Genomic DNA, 16,560 nt, shown 5'->3' with positions numbered 1-16,560 from the left:
GAATGGAAACCATTGGCATAAGGCATCAAAAGGGCCCAATATGCATTCAACTCAGGAGACTCCCAAGCTAGGTGTAAAAATCAGCACCAGGACTGCTGCATCTATCACAACTGTCCGTAGTTTTCAAGTTAAATCGGAACATCTTGGCCGGTATGTAATAGAGACGCTGCAGGAATCTGTAATGTGTGACACGAAGCCTGGAGCTGACAGAGATTTGCTCTGTTTGTAGGCAGCAGTATGACCACTGGTAATCAGTTATCTCCTGGCCCAGTTCCTGACTCCACCTGATTCGAAAAGAGCTAAGTATCTCCGTCTGCTGAGCGTGCACAGCGTGATAAAGCACAAAGACCAAATATCCAGGTGATGTGGCACGTAGCAGCATATGCAAAGGGATAAAGGTTTAGGGCTCCTGAGGATAGTCTGGGGTAATAGAGTGGATACCCTGGCATAGCCTGACATAAAGGAATATATCCAGTGAGGAGGCTTGTAACCCTTGAAAAAGGCTCTCAGATGTACAAAATGCCCCGCTGTGGTATAGGTCCCCCCATGTGGTGATTTTAGTGCGCTCACATAACTTACAAAACCCTGTTTCTTGTAAGAGAGGCATGCATGGATGATAGGAGAGTGGAAGGAGTGGTGAGTATAGCATCGGATGTTGAAGGAGAGACAGAACTTGAAGTGTGCAGGTGATCGTGGTAGGTTCGGGGAAGCGTGTATGGGGAAGCGTGTACCGGGAAGCGTGTATAGCATGCCATTTAAAGGAATTGGGTCTGCCAACCAGTATTCGGCTGCAATTTGTGCCATATATCTAGAGGGATGGAACCAGTAGAACACATAGTGGGCTTCTGCACAATTATAGTACAATTCAAAATCTGGCACATCAAACCGACCCTGGGTGTACGTTTGTTTGAGGACTTTCCATTTTAAGCGAGGTTGTTTACCCCCCCAGATTAGCCTCGCCATTTGGGACTGTAGTGTGTGAAAGAAAAGGTGCCCAGGATAGTAAGGGATATTTAAAAAGAGAAACATTATTTGCGGAAGGACCACCATTTTGATCAGTGCCATGCGCCCCGCCAGCATCAGCGGCAAAGAGATCAATCGGGTGATGTTTTCCGTGATCCTTTGTATCGCAGCGCCATAGTTGAGGTGCATCAGCTCATCTCTATCTCTAGTCAGTACTAGCCCGAGACATCTTAGATCCGAATCGCACCATTCTAGCGGTAAGTCCAGGGGAAACAACGAGCCCGCAGCAGTCAAGGGGGAATATTTGCAATTTCCCCCAGTTTATATGTATTCCAGAGAGTTTACCAAACACTATGAATTATCTAAGTAGTGGGTTTAGGTTATCTTGTGGATGCCGTACATACAGCGTTATTTCATCAGCATATAAGGATATGAGAATTTGTCGCAGTTGACATCTGAGTGCCTTATCCGGGTGATGCTGCCTCAACTTCGATGCCAGCGGTTCAATTACAAGTGCAAAGAGGAGGGCTGAGAGCGGGCACCCATGCCACGTGCCTCTGGTTATGTGGAACGCATCAGTTAGGAGACCATTAATCAACACTCTTGCCATTGGTAGGTGCTAAAGCAGCTGTATCCAGGACAGAAATACGGCAGGAAACCCCATTCGCCACTATATTCCATAGAGATAATCCTATTCAACCGAGTCGAATACTTTTGTGGTATCCAGGAAGACTGCCGCCAGCGGCAGCTCCGGTGCCACATTCTGCAATACAGAAAATAGGGTGCATAAATTATGTGTGGTTGCTCTGCCTGGTACGAACCCTGCTTGATCGGCGAGCACTAATTTTTTCATCAACAGGGCTGACCTATTTGCGATAATATTTGCCAGTATTGTGGCGTTGCAATTGATTAGTGATAATGAATTTGAAGTTAAGATATTTATTGAGCGCACGATTACCAGGCGGTTCCTTGGCGCTATGGATACGGACCCAGGAGGGCAGTGAGTGGATACTTAGACCGGGAAGGCTTGTGAAAAGAGTAGGGTCTTCAAGACTTTGCGAAACTCAAGGTAAGAGGGCGTGGATCTAATGGTGCAAGGAAGGGTGTTCCAGAAGGTGGGGGCAAGGACGGAGAACTTAGCGCCCCCAGATCTTTTCTTCCTGAAACGGGGTACAGTCAGAAGGAACTGGGTAGAGGAACGCAACTCCCTACTGGGAGTGTAGATTTTGATTGCCGAATTAATAAAGGCTGGAGCAGTTCCACCGCAAGCCTGGAAAGCCGTGCAGCCCATTTTGAATAGGGCCCGCTCCCGAATGGGGAGCCAATGCAAGGATTTAAGTAGAGGAGTGACATGGTGAGATTTAGAGAGGCCATAAATGAGTCGAGCAGCCTGGTTTTGGACCATTTGAAGGCGCCGAAGATCATAGGCAGGGGTCCCATTGTACAAGATGTTGCCATAGTCGAGGCAGCACAAGACCATGGCCAATAAGATCAATTTAAGAGCAGAAAAAGAAAAAAACGGGATATCTTACGAATGGTGCGAAGAATTAAAAAACAAGATGACACCACTGAACTGATCTGGGAATGAAGAGTGAGGTGATTGTTGAGAGTAATCCCTAGTGTCTTGACTGAGGAGGAAGGTGAGGGAGGGGTACCCAAGGAGGGGGGCCAAAATAATGGGGTCCAGGGACTGGAGCTGCCACCTGTGAGTAGTATTTCAGTTTTATCTGGATTTAATTTAAGGTGGTTGCAGTTCATCCAGTCCCTGATAAAAATCATAACCGATTGGAAATTGTGAATAGACTCGGGGGAGGAAGAAAGGTTGAAAATGAGCTGGAGGTCATTGGCGTAATTGAAGACCGTGACCTCCATCTGCTGTAAGCCAAAAATGAGAGGGAAAATGTATAAATTAAAAAGAAGAGGGGAAAGGGAAGAGCCCTGAGGAACGCCACATTGAACCTTATGTGGAGTAGCGGAAAAGTCGGCCAGATGGACAGCCTGCGTGCGGCCACTCAGGAAGGAGGTAAGCCAAGCCAGAGCATGTCCCCTAATGCCTCGACACGAGAAAGAAGGATGGAATGATCAACCGTGTCGAAGGCCACGGACAGATCAAGGAGGACCAATGCCTGGGGCGTGTTGACATCCATCCCCTTTCTGAGTTTGTCCATAACAGAAAGAACTACCTTTTCAGTGGAGTGTGATGGACAAAAGCCCGCCTGGCAGGGGGCTAAACTGCCGCTATCCTCCACAAAGGCACTCAGAACTTTAGTGACGTGGCTTTCCAGGACTTTACCCAAGAACGGGAGAAGGGAGATGGGGCGGTAGTTGGGAAGGGAAGTCGGATCGCCACCAGGCGACTTAAGAATAGGGATTATGATTGCAGATTTGTGAAGGTCAGGAACCGTGCTCTGAGTCAGGGAATCGTTGAGAAAAGTGAGAGGAGGCAAGGGACAAGCCAAATAGATCTCTCTTAGAACATATGCCGGGCAAATGTCGGAGGGGGATCCAGGCTTGACTCTGGTAATCAAGGCCAAAAAGGTTTCCCTGGTCAGAGGAGGAATGTGATCCAGAAAAGACAGATTGGATGGGGGTTGGGGGTCAGTAAAGGAAGGGGGGGCGGTGAGATGTTGGATTTGATGGCAATGATTTTCTCAATGAAATAGTCGTTAAGAGAGTCACAGAGGGATTGGGAGGGGGAAGGTTTGAGGGTGGCTCTGTCCGAAGAGGCCAACTCATGGGTGGTAGCAACATTTTTCTTGGGTTGGTTTTCAGCCGAGAGGATTTTTGAGGAAAAGTAGTTGGTCTTAGCCAGGAGAATAGCTTTTTTATATTCGTTGGATACGGAAATGTACGGCAGTTTCAGTGCGGGGCAGTAGGCGCGTCTCCAAGCGCGCTCTGCCTGCCGTACAGTAAGTTTCTTATCCTTAAGCTCTGCGTTAAACCATCTGTTGGCGTCATGTGCACACCTGGTTTTAACGTGTTTAAGTGGGGCCACTTGGTCGCATGCTGTGGACAACCAGTTGTTGGTGTCTGCTTGGGATAGAGGGGATAGAGATCAGTGAGGCTGGGACAGGAAGCTAGGAGAGAGGAACAAAGAGAGGGTACATCTACCTGGTTCCAATTGCGGGCCCAGGTGTTTCTAGGAAGAGGGGGTCTTTTAGCAAGACTTTGGTCTAGGAAAAAAGAAATCAGGAAGTGATCGGACCAAGAACAAGGTGTGACAACGGGGGGGGAGACAGGGATGTTGAGTGACCAAAGCTGGTCCAGAATATGACCTCGGACATGGGTCGGGGTACGGATGTGTGATAGAAAATTTAGGCTGAGGAGGAGTTCAGTAAATTCTTTCGACATCGCGTCCTCAGCCGGATCAGAGGGCCAAAAATTGAAGTCCCCCAGTAGCAAAACAGACAAGTTGTTCACTGCTAGAGTTTCCAGTAGATCCTGGATGGCAGAGATAAAGTGCGGTGTCTGCTGAGGGGGGCGGTAAACAAGTACACACGTAATGGGGGTAGAAAAGGAGGCCGACCGAACAACTAAACAGTCGACCGCCATAATGGCGGGGGATGATAACAATTGGAACGAACGGACAACCAGGGCAACACCGCCACCGGCCTTTCCCGCGGGCCGGTCGGCGCATAGGACATAATAAGAAGAAGGGAGAGCTGCCAGCACATTAGGCAGAGAGTCTGGGCAGAACCAGGTTTCTGTAAGAAACAAGAGATCTGGTTTGACAGTGTCTAAAAAGATAAATAGTTCAAGATGATGTTTGACGGCCGACCTAGTGTTAAGGAGGAAGGCTGAGATGGTCGGTGCAGGACAGGACAGGGCAGGGGGGACGGCTACAGTAGTTTGGGGGGTTGGGGAAAATGGTATGTGGAGGGGGAGGGAAGGGATGAAGTTGGCTTGGTTAACACCGAGATTGGCAATATCCTCAATGGTAGAGGCACTTAGCGGCCAGGGGCCTTGGACTGAGCAAAGTTGCTCCCGGGAATAGGTTAAAAAACGGGCATGGTGAGGGGCCCCTAGCCCCGGCCACCCGCGGACGGCGTGCCAGCGGCGCGCCCACTGCGCACGTCCGCTGCGTGACGGATAGCACATAGGCAGATATAGGTAGCGGCCCCGACCTAGTCGCGGGACTCCGCCCCCCAACTGCAAGCGTCGAGTTACTGCTGCCTGTGTGAGCCTGCACCCTCCACAACAATCGGGCAAGCCCGAGGTGGACCGGAGTGCAGGCGGCAAGACACAACAGGAGGGGCAGGTAAGAGAAATGATCTTAGTGTGCAAATTAGCAATCAATTAACACAACACAGGTTATTTTTAAAAATAGCTAAAAACAAGTAGCGCAGTAATTTTAAAAAGAGTATGACTGGCGGGGTAAGATCTGACTCACAAATGCTCCGCTCTGTTGTCACGCATCCACGGGCATGGGGAAGTGATTCGGCAGATATAGGCAACGGCCTGACCTAGTCACGGGACTCCGCCCCCAACTGCAAGCGACAAGTTACTGCTGCTTGTGTGAGCCTGCACCCTCCACAACAATCGGGCAAGCCCGAGGTGGACCGGGGTGCAGGCGGCAAGACACAACAGGACGGGCAGGTAAGAGAAATGATCTTAGTGTGCACATTAGCAATCAATTAACACAACAGAGGTTATTTTAAAAAATAGCTAAAAACAAGTAGAGCAGTAATTTTAAAAAGAGTATGACTGGCGGGGTAAGATCTGACTCATAAATGCTCGGCTCTGTTGTCACGCATAATGGCCTGTAGGAGTCACAATGTAGTGGTGACTTGCCGGGTTTGAGTAGCGACATGATTAGAGCTTCCTTCATGGATGGGGGAAGCCTGCCCGCTTCTAATGATTCCTCATATAGTTCTTTTAAGATTAGGGCCATCAGAACAATATAAGTTTTATAGAACTCGGCGGAAAGACCATTGAGACCAGGTGTCTTGCCAGATTGAAGCTGCATGATAGCCTCACGTATTTCATCTAGCTCGAAGGGAGCACTGAGGAACTCCCTCTGGGTATCACCTAGCCAGCCCGGTGCAACGTCACTTAGGAAGCTGTCTAACTCAAAATGATCTCTGCGTTGTGAAGTGTATAATGTCTAGTAGTGTGCGGTAAATGTGGTTAGTATATCAATAGTGTCGCGCTGCAATACCTCTCTTGGTCACAGTATCTCTAAGACACAGTTGGAGAAATGTGGACATCGTATGATTTGGGCTAGCCTCTTTCCTGGACGCTCTCCTTCCCCATATCTCCGTGCCACCCAATGTTTCCCCCGGAATTTTGTCTCGCGCTCCGCAGCCTCTGTGTATTTAGAGAGTTTCCCCCGAAATTTATGCTGGATATCTTGGTCCCTGCCCCTCCCCATCTGCTTCTCCAGATCCCTGCGCTCTTTTTCTAGTCTTCTGATTGTATTATGTATGTCCCTCAGCACACCGAAACCCTTAGAGATACAGAACCCCGTATTGTCACCTGAAAGTCTTCCCAGATAATTTCCACGTCATCCACAGATCCTTTATTCCTGTGGAAGAAATCGCGGATTTCATCCTCCAACTCACTATGTAACACCACATCTGGAAGCATTAAGGGCTGCAGTCGCCATGTACGACGTGGTTTGTTATACCCAAGAGGAGCAATTGTGAGCTTGACCGGGGAATGGTCCGAATATGTCGTTGCTAGGTGTGTGACATTTTTTATCCGGGCGTCAAGACCTCTACATAATAGGTGGTAGTCCAACCTTGCCCTTGAGCCAGCCTGTGTTGTTAAATGTGTGCCTTCCCTCTCATTTGGATGTAAGTGACGCTAGGCGTCCAATAGCCCCACCTCCATTGTGATACCCTGTAGAGCATGGTAGGTCTTGTTGTAGTGGTGTGGTGCGGGATTAGATCTATCTATGTCAGGGTTAAGAGCCACATTAAAATCCCCTCCCCAAATGATATGTGTGGAACCTATGTCAAGTATTTTGCCCCATAATACGGTTACAAATTTCGGTGTGTCTATATTTGGGCCCTAGCAGCTCACCAACGTGACGGAATCCGTACCCAGCCTCCCCCACACAATGGTGTATCTTCCGTTCTGATCTAATAAGGTGCCTGCCAAAGTGAACGGCGTATGCTTTTTAATAAGTATCGCCGTGCCCCTTGAGTACGAGGAAACGAGGAAAAGAGTCGATGATCCGCCCATTTCATAGCGAAAGTGGTGGGACGCAGCGGATGAACATGCGTTTCTTGGATCAGCGCAATGTGTATGTGGTGTCTGTCTAAATATGGCAAGAGCTGGCGACGCTTTCGTGGATCCCCGAGTCCCCGCACATTCCACTTTATTATCTGTAGGTTCTGATGCATCATCGGGTCAGTGTGCAATAATTTAGAACATGTCCCCCACTCACTATATGCCTCTGCTATTGAAATACCATTTGCCTCTCCACCATGATACAATGTAACAGACTTAACTGAACAACCACCTCCCCCCACCCCAGCCCTCCCACAACAGCACCCCAATTGTGCCGGAATTACATTTCCCACCCAAAACCCATCATTTCCCTACCTTGTCAAAGTGGTCAACTCAGACCAACGTGAAAGATAGTCATGTGGGGGATCACCCATATCGGGGGAATCACAGGTGTAGCCGATTGACCTCCCCGCTCCTGGTGCTCCCACATGATTGCAGTAGCAGCAGGAGTGATGACGGGAGGGCGCTCGGCTTAATGCCATGAATGAAAAGTACCATTGTCCAACTCTTACCGGTGCCTCGTGCAATTGCTGGTACTGACCTCTGCAACACTGGTGACACCCATCTAGGGCCTCTGGTCGAACCAATAGTTCAGTTGTTTGTAGCTGCGATTGTTAGCCCTCAGAGGGCACAGAACATGCGACAGGGGACCAGCATTATAATAGTTCCACTGTTCCAAGACCCCAAGTTACAAGCATTGAGATATATATCTGGCCATCTCTACGAGTCCTCTTCCAGCTCCGGGGTACGTGACTAAGAGGCGTGGTTGTCGGAGCTCCGTCAAGGAGCTCGTCGGGTAATGCTTTTGAGAAATTCTTCTGCTTTATGTGGATTCGAAAATATCTTTTGTTTAACTTGGTGCGTGACTTTAAAGCGCGCTGGGTATAGAAGTGCAAAGTCAATTTACACCTTTCCAGCTGTTGTTTCACTGATATGAATTTTTGGCGAGCTTCCTTTACCGCAACCGTAAAGTCAGGATATATGGTGAAAGTCATGCCTTCATATGTCAAGGATTTTCGTTCAGGAGCTAGGCAAAGTGCTGTGTCCCGGTCCCGGTAATTAAGGATCCGGGCGATGATAAGTCGTGGAGCACTGCCCTGAGGAGGCCGGGGCCGAAGAGAACGGTGCGCTCTCTCCATCGTTAAGTGTGGGGAGAAAGAGGTAGCACCAAATGTATCACACAGTAAACATTCGATGTAGTCCTCCATGCGTCCCGTGTTTGTGATTTCTGCTATGCCCATGACTCGTATATTGTTTCTCCGACTCCTGGACCCAGGGTCCCCATTCTTGGAGGCTATGACTTTGAGGAACTTGTCCATTTGCGCCACTTTTTTTTGCATGTGAGCCGCGCATCCTCCAAGTCAGAAATCCGTCGTTCCACCTCCTTGATCTGCTCATCATGCTTGTCCACCTTCAGCACCAAGAAGTCTAGGCGACTATTCATTGTATCCATTTTGCCTGATAAGGAGGTGAGGCTGTGCTGCATCACAAGAAGGAGTGTTTTAACTTCATCGTCAGCGGAAGAGGAGTGTGCTTGCGTTGAGTCTTCCATATTTTGTGTTTGTTCCTCAGCGTTGGAGCGTGTGACTGCTTTTTTCCCTTCAAATGTGAGTTTGGATTGATGTCCCTCCGGCTTCCACATTGTCAACCGTAAGGCCGATGCAGTTTGCACCTTTGAGTATACTGCTGAGGTTTCAACGTCTGTATGGCAGACAGTGATCAGTCCCAGCGGCCCAGAGCTTCAGGATAAGGCAGACGCTACTCCAGACTGGCCACCAGTTGTGGCAGTGGCCAAGTGACCCCTCAGCTCAGCCAAGTGCTCCGGAACAACCCCTGTCAGTGGCAGGATAGTGCCTCGATGTAGTGGTGCTTTGAGTTACTTTAAGGTGACAGGTGGACAATAGAGGCCCCTTTGATGTCAAGACAGTTGGAGACTGTGTCACTAGGCAGCCCCGCTACTCACTGCACAGTGAACATGTTGATATGTATTGCCAATGCATGCAGCAATGTGCGACACCCCACTGAGTTCTCAGCGTGTCTCTTCTATGCCACACCATTGTAGTGTCCCAGGATGAGTGTGGATCTAGTGGCAGCGATGGCCCAGCGCATCAGGACCCCTCACGGGCCCCCAGAATTATTGCTGCCCACTGCCACAAGTTGTGCGGGCGCCCAAGCACTTATACATGGGGTTCCATGTATCCAATCCTGTGTCCCACACTGAGGAGCTGAACAGAAGATCCAGCATATGTGGCAGATTACAGTAAATCACTTCTCGGAGGTGCGGCCTTCTCAGCTCCTTCAAAAGTCATGCCACCATTCCGTGAACGCTCCCGAGCTGTCGCAGCGCACAGCGGCCGGTGTATTACGGTGTTGCGCTGGGGGAAGGCCCCCGATGTATAGCTGATGAGTACCTAGCTTGTGGGAGATAAGAGCACAGTGCGGTGAGCAGACTCACAATCTCCTGCCTCAAATGGGACCAATATCCGGTGCTTCTGTATCAGCTGCGACCAGCCCCCGCAGTGTCTCATGCGCGAAATGGAGGCGGCCCTTAATGTCCCAGGACCACACATGCAGCTGTCACACAGGGGTCTCTGGCTCTGAACCGTGAATTAAGTCACAGGATCTGTGGTTAGTAGCAGCGCAGCAACAGCCAAATGCATACAGGTGGCGCGCTATGTGAGCTACTATCGTGGCTTTATGCGGGTATCATCGTCTTCGCCTCCCTCCGCTTATGTGCTCACCTTCGTGGATGTGTTAGATGACTATGGCACAGCTCATCTGCTGCCTGTGCATATGGGGGTCATTATGGGCAAGCGTCTGTTAACTTATGGTCCCAGTAGGATCCTCATAGTTTTGGCAGCAAGATGGTCTCTGGACATGGAGCCCAGTACCTCGTGTGGAGCCTGGGACTCGCGTTGCGTCACCTTCCACTCTCAGCGTTGTCCAGCTCACCTCCAATCTCCCGTCGCGACAGCTGCAGCGCTCCGCAATGGGTTCCCAGGCTGCAGGCTAGTTAAAACTTGCACCGGGGTACATGTGCACCTTCCTGCACTGTGTCTGTGATTTTTAGGCACTTTCCGGCATGGAAAGCAGGATAACTTCAGGATTTTGTAGCCGAGCTACAGGAGCCTCACAGAGGACCGGCCATTCCGGTTGTGCACCACCTAGCGCCCCCAACCCTGCTGCTGTGATTGTTCTCAACAGGAGACGGAAGCAGGAAGACTCTGTTTGTCCAAAGAAACCACCCACGGATAGGATCTCTACAGGAATGGCCATTGTGTACTTAGGGGTAAGTAGTCCCCAGGAGCAGGTCACAGACCATGCCATGATCTCCCTTAGTTGGGAGACAGATTCAGAGGGTGAGCTTGTGATCTCTGAGGGTGGGAGTTGAAAATTCCACCAGGTGGAAGTGAATTAGGTCCCAGTCACAGCTCTGAAGGATACCCGGGCTATCCAGATCATGATTGTGGAAAGGACTCCACATAAGCCCTGGGCGGTGAACTTCACTCAGTTTGCTGAGTTTGTGGAGTTTTCTGCACTACGCACGCCGCGGAGCTCGCGGAGTGCAGGAAACTCAGCTCCTCGATGTACAGTGGAGTTTTTTCCTCACTCGCGACCGAGCGCAAGTGACACTTGGGTAGAATTTCTACCCGAGTTGCAGGAATACCAGCACAAACTGCAGTTCGCACTGCACTCCACCACTCCCGGAACTTCGCAGAGTTTGTTGGCCATGGTGGTACTGTCTCCCAACTGGAATGCATCTATGAGCATGTTAAGGTTAGGTGCTACACCGATGGGTCCACAGGTGAGTAGAAGGGTTCCCATGAACCAGCCCAGGAGAGTATAGACAGTGGGATCCAACTGGGCTCAGAAAGGCATAGAACTGGCAAGTGCCCCTGCAGTAGTGGGGCTATTGTTCATGCCCTATCACCCTAAGCATGGAAATTCACCAGTTAATCTACCCTGGCTTTAGACTGGAGGGGAGTTGTGTTGGATAATGGTCCTCTCTGAAGGGCCACTACAGGATGTTTGCCTTCCTCCTCCTCTTTTTCTAACCTTGTTTTGTTGGCTGTAGGACTCTGAGCACTTTACCACTGCTAAGCAGTGCTAAAGTGCATGTGCTCTCTCCTCTATACATTGTAACATTGGCTCATACCCAATTGGCACATTTAATTTACATATAAGTCCCTAGTAAAGTGCACTACATGTGCCCAGGGCCTGTATATTAAACGCTACTAGTGCAATTTTAGCTCTGCTTTTGCCACCCACTCAAGTAGAGCATAAACATGTCTCAGGCCTGCTATTGCAGATCCTGGGTGTGCAGTTCCACTGCCATGACAACTTGGCACTGAAAACCCCTTGCCAAGCCCTAAACTCCTCTTTTATTACATATAAGTCACCACTGAGGTAAGCCTACTCTACCTACAATAATATATAAACATACATGTGAGCACTCCTGTACATGGTATTGTTAGCGGTATGGATTCATCAGTATCCCTCACATAGGTTAACATTGGGAATTATTTTTTCTTACATTTTTTAGCTGTAAATCCTGTTCGAGAGGGAGTAGATCTATCATGTTTCACTGGAATGATTATTATAAAATCCTTTTTACCGCTAAAGTTACATTTATCACTACCCTTAGGAAAAATGCCACTTTTAGAAAGATGCAAAAGACAGACAACTGATGGATGTCAAGCATTCACGCACAGGCAAGAGATCTGGGTTAAATCAATAATTCTTTTTCTCACCATGCCACCCCAACTTTCTTGCCTAAGTGTGACGGATATGCCCAGACGTGGGTCCTGGGCTCTCTGTGACAATGAATTCAACCTATCCTGGCTGATGAGAGGTGGCATCCCGAAACCGGTCCTAGGATGCTTGTTTCTGGTCCATGGAGGACCTGGCTTGGCAGTTCGGGCTGGACTAATCCCATGAGGCACAGGGTCAAGACTGATTTTCATATGGCCAGGTCTAAACTGGGGTGGAATGGTGAGCAAAAGAATTATGGATTTAACTGGGGGTGAACATTTTGATTTGTTCTGCATTCCGTCCATCAACTGTGTGTCTTTTGCTTTCTCACTTTTAGTTAGATGGCATTTTTCTGCTCTTAGTTCTAAGAGCTTGCAGCCTGTCTCCAATACACATCTGGGTGGGTGAAAGCTGGACCATGTGCATTCTCTATAGACAGCCACAAACAAAGAGTGCTTAGGTATGACTAAGTGGCCATCCACAGCCTGATGGATCATCCTAGGCAAGATTGGAGGGAGAAGATTACACTTACACCCAAGTAAGCATTGTCCTCTCCCCATGCAAACGGCTGCATACCCCCCGGAGTGAATCTGGAGCTAGAGGTGGGAGGGAGCACCTCGGTGCACTTCAAAGCCCTTCTTTCAAGTCACCACACTTCAAAAGTACAACTGGGTATACGTACTGGGTCTCTGACCCCACCAAATCAGTACCCGCAAAGAACTCTGCCAGGAGGAAGGACAGAATTACTGCAGCAAAATCTGCCACTCTGCTGGACTGCTGCTCTGGAAGAACTGTCTTTCTGTTGTGCTATTCTACTGCCTACTATCCTCTGTCCTGCTGAGGAAGGACTGGACACATTTCACTTGAACCCAAAGGGACTCCAAACGCATGCCGACTTACCCCCTGTTCTAAGTCTCAGGAACATCAAATACTTTTGATCAACCTGCAACATCACCTGGGCTTTGCATGCTGAAAGTCTAGCCCTACCAGGTGTTGCCAATCCAAGTCTGGGACCTTTAAAGTGGGTATAAAGTGCTGCAACTACTAGAATCCAGGCATCAAAAACCTTGTGCCGATCAAAACCAGCACATCTCCCTTGATGCCAATGTACCATCGCTGCTGCATGGACCATGGACATCACATCTCTGACTACGCAATGCATCATCTCCAGTTCCCAACACATCTCTGACTTTACGCGTGTAGGCGCCAGGGTAGCACCTTCAACTCAGCGGTTCAGCAACAACGCATCACCTCTTTGCTTCTCCATCTTGACTCCGTTGACAACACATCCCCGCTATTTTTCAGTGGGCCAAGACTGGTCCCTGTGTTCAACAGGGAACATCCTTTTCGACGCAGATTTTACACCGCAGTACTTTTAGAACGCGTCCATTACAACGCAAGTCGTAACCACGACTTGCGCTGGAGGGCGCTAGAGGATAAAGAATAGTAAATTCACTATTCCAACACCTTCCCTAGTATCCACGGGGACTGGTGTTGGAAGAGTAAATTATATTATTTACTATCCGCGCCCCCAACGTAAGTTGTGGTTACGACTTGCGTTGTAAAAGACGCGTTGTAAAAGCACGCGTTATGACGGTACGCGTCGTACCATCATACATCCGTGTTCAACGTGTGCTCCATTATGGTCAGCTTGTACTTTTGAATTTGCCCCGGTCTAGCATGACCAGATAACCCGGGTTGGAGCTTTAAGCTTTTAAGAACTACATTTTCATTTATTATTTAAAAAATCATAACTCCGGTAATACTTATTAGATGTTTGTCATTTTGGTCTTGATTTGTTCATAAAACTACAAGCTATTTTTCTAACCTGGCATGGAGTGTTCTTGTAGTGTTTTCACTGTTTTACTGCCTGAAGTGCTGCACAAATACTTTACACATTGCCTCTTAAGTTAGGTCTGCCTGCTCTGTACCAAGCTAAAAGAGGGTGAGCACAGGTTAATTTATAGTGTGTATCTGACTTACCCTGACTAGCAGTGTGATTCCTGCTCGGGCAGGGCGCATACCTCTGCCAACCAGAAACCCAGTTTCTAACACTTGGAGAAAAAGATTTACATTGCAGCAGCCAATTTCTGCTAAAGAAACGTAGAAAATTCACTTAGGGCACTGAAAGGGACTGTACAATTCTGCGGTACACTGAACTTTCCAATCATGGCACTCATAGCCTTGTCAAAAATGGTATTTCTACCAAGAGTACTTTACTTCTTTGCAAATTTAATTTAAACATGGTTTAAAGACCTGAACTCCCTACCTCGGGATTTTATATGGAATGGTGGCCACCACCTGAACTCTCTGAGGATCTTGCAGTGCCAAACGAACCTAAGGGTCTAGGAAGTCCCAAACTTCAAGCTGTACTATCTGGCAGCTGAGCTACAATGGCTGGCCCACTGGATGGCAGTCTAAACATGGATGAACTGGGGGAGATGGCACTCCCACAACATAACAGGGCTATGGTAGCACTGTTGTTCGGGGTATAGCTGAAATGGCACGTCAGCCTACACTGCTTAAGATGGTATTCTGCTGTTGGAAAGCGGCAATAAAGAAAATCCAAAGACATGAGCTTAATGCCCCAGCTATCGCTTTTGTAGGACTTCCACAATGAGGACGGGCTGCTTCATGGAATGACGAATGAACGAATGGACAGGACTAGAGCAGGAATAGAAACTGTGTGTAGGAGGCTGGCTTACTATATGGTGCACACTTATTTAAGTGGAGCACCTTGCACTAATTCAGCCAACACTTATGGTGATTTTAGTGGTCTTAGACAACCTTAGAACACTCTCTAAGTGGTAGCGGTGGAGAGCAGTCTTCAGGCTTAACCAGAATGACTGTTAAGCAGCTTGTTTTACCAGATCTAATCATGTAGTGTAGGTTAAACGAAAAAGAACCACACAGTGTATATAAACAAATAGGTCTATTTATTACACAACACTCACTAACACATCAGTATATCTCCTACTTGGAGATATCAACACAAATACACAACAATACTTCAATTGCAAATAGGTAAGCTAGGCACAATACATAGTGGTCTCCAGGGGGAGATCAAGCTATATACTAAAAGATGTGAAATGCGAACTGCGACCGGAGTCAGGAGGACTTGGACCACAAGAGTCAGAGGAGCTGGGGACACAAGGAACCACCCAAAATGAGTACTGAGAAACCCCACTGAGGCAGTTTGCAGAGTGGAAACACAGCTGTGTCTTCAATAGAAGTCATGGGGAATTGGCGGTTGCCGTTTTAAAGTAGAAGGACCCTTTCCTGTGGACCATGAAGAAACCCCATAGATTACAGAAGGTTGAGAAGTCACCACACCTGTGGATACCCCAGAAACCAGGATACCTACACCAGGGAAGTGGGTGCACAGGTGCAAAGCGGTGTCGGAAATCAACACAAACCACAATGGAGGATTTCAGGAAAGATGCCGCTGGCAAAGACTGTCCATGAGTCCAGTGGAATCCAAGGGTGGATTCTTGAAGTGAAGAAACTGCAGGCAGAGGTGACCAGGAGGCACAGACAAGCAAAGCCCATCAATGTCATAAGGTGAAGGTGACCGTGTCACTGCAGCTGTGAGGACCAGATGATGCTGAGGAAGACTAGGAGCCATGCACCAGCTGTCCCATGTTGGACTTCAAGAAACAGGGGGTTGATGCCTGGTGGGAGCACCAACAAGCCCTGGCAGCTACAACAGGTGTGGAAAGCTAAGAAAGAGCAACATTGGGACCAAGAAGGTCCAAGGGGCTCACCACAAGCTGGAGAGTCAGAGCAGGCCCCAAGCAAGCAGTGGAGCCCACTGGAGTAGAAGAAGACCCTCGGGAGGACCCATAGGCACAGGGGTCACAAGAGGACCTCAAGCAGCTCACCAAGAAGGAAGGTCCACGGTGCAGAGGAAGGAGTGAAGATGCTTTACCTGGCAAGAAGAGTAGCAGGAGGCTAGAGCTTCTTGTAGCCCTAAGATCTCTGAAATGCAGAGAAAACAAGTCTTGGCAACAGGAAGTCGACATGATGCATAGGGGTTCAGTCCCAGCAGTTCCGAAGAGGGATACTGACCTCAAAATTGCAGAGAAGACAGGTCAGTCATCGAGGTAATTGCAGAACCACCACCTGTGTAGTTGAGCCTTTCGAAGTATGTGGAACATCAAGAGCAACAGAAGGGTCAGCTTCATGGCGGTGCCTGCAGATGCAGGGGAGTGACTCCTTCACTCCAAGGGAAATTATTTCGGGTGTCCTTCATGCCCAAAGGTCTATTGAAGATCCTGAAAGAAGCACAGACACAAACGACATAGAAGATTTACAGAACAGCACGACCAGAAGCAACAGGAATCTTCCTTGATGCAGTCGTAGTTCCAGGCAAAGTCCAGCAAAGTCCAAGTGTCCAGATTGTCGGAGAGTGACGTGGTTTCCGGTTTGAGTCTTATCCCACGATGAATCTGAGGACCCTTTTATATCCCAAGAAAGGGGTTAGGAGGACTCAGGAGTCCCACCCAGTGGAGGGGCTGGACAGGGAGGAGGATACTCCTTTGTCCAGTTTCACACCACAGTGGTAGCGAAGGGCTCCCAGAACTGGTTCCAACTCAAGTAAGGAAGGAGGGC

This window comes from Lissotriton helveticus, chromosome 1_1 (genome assembly GCF_964261635.1).
Source record: "Lissotriton helveticus chromosome 1_1, aLisHel1.1, whole genome shotgun sequence".
In the NCBI taxonomy this organism is placed as follows: domain Eukaryota; kingdom Metazoa; phylum Chordata; class Amphibia; order Caudata; family Salamandridae; genus Lissotriton; species Lissotriton helveticus.
Note: the sequence above shows the minus strand (reverse complement) of the source record.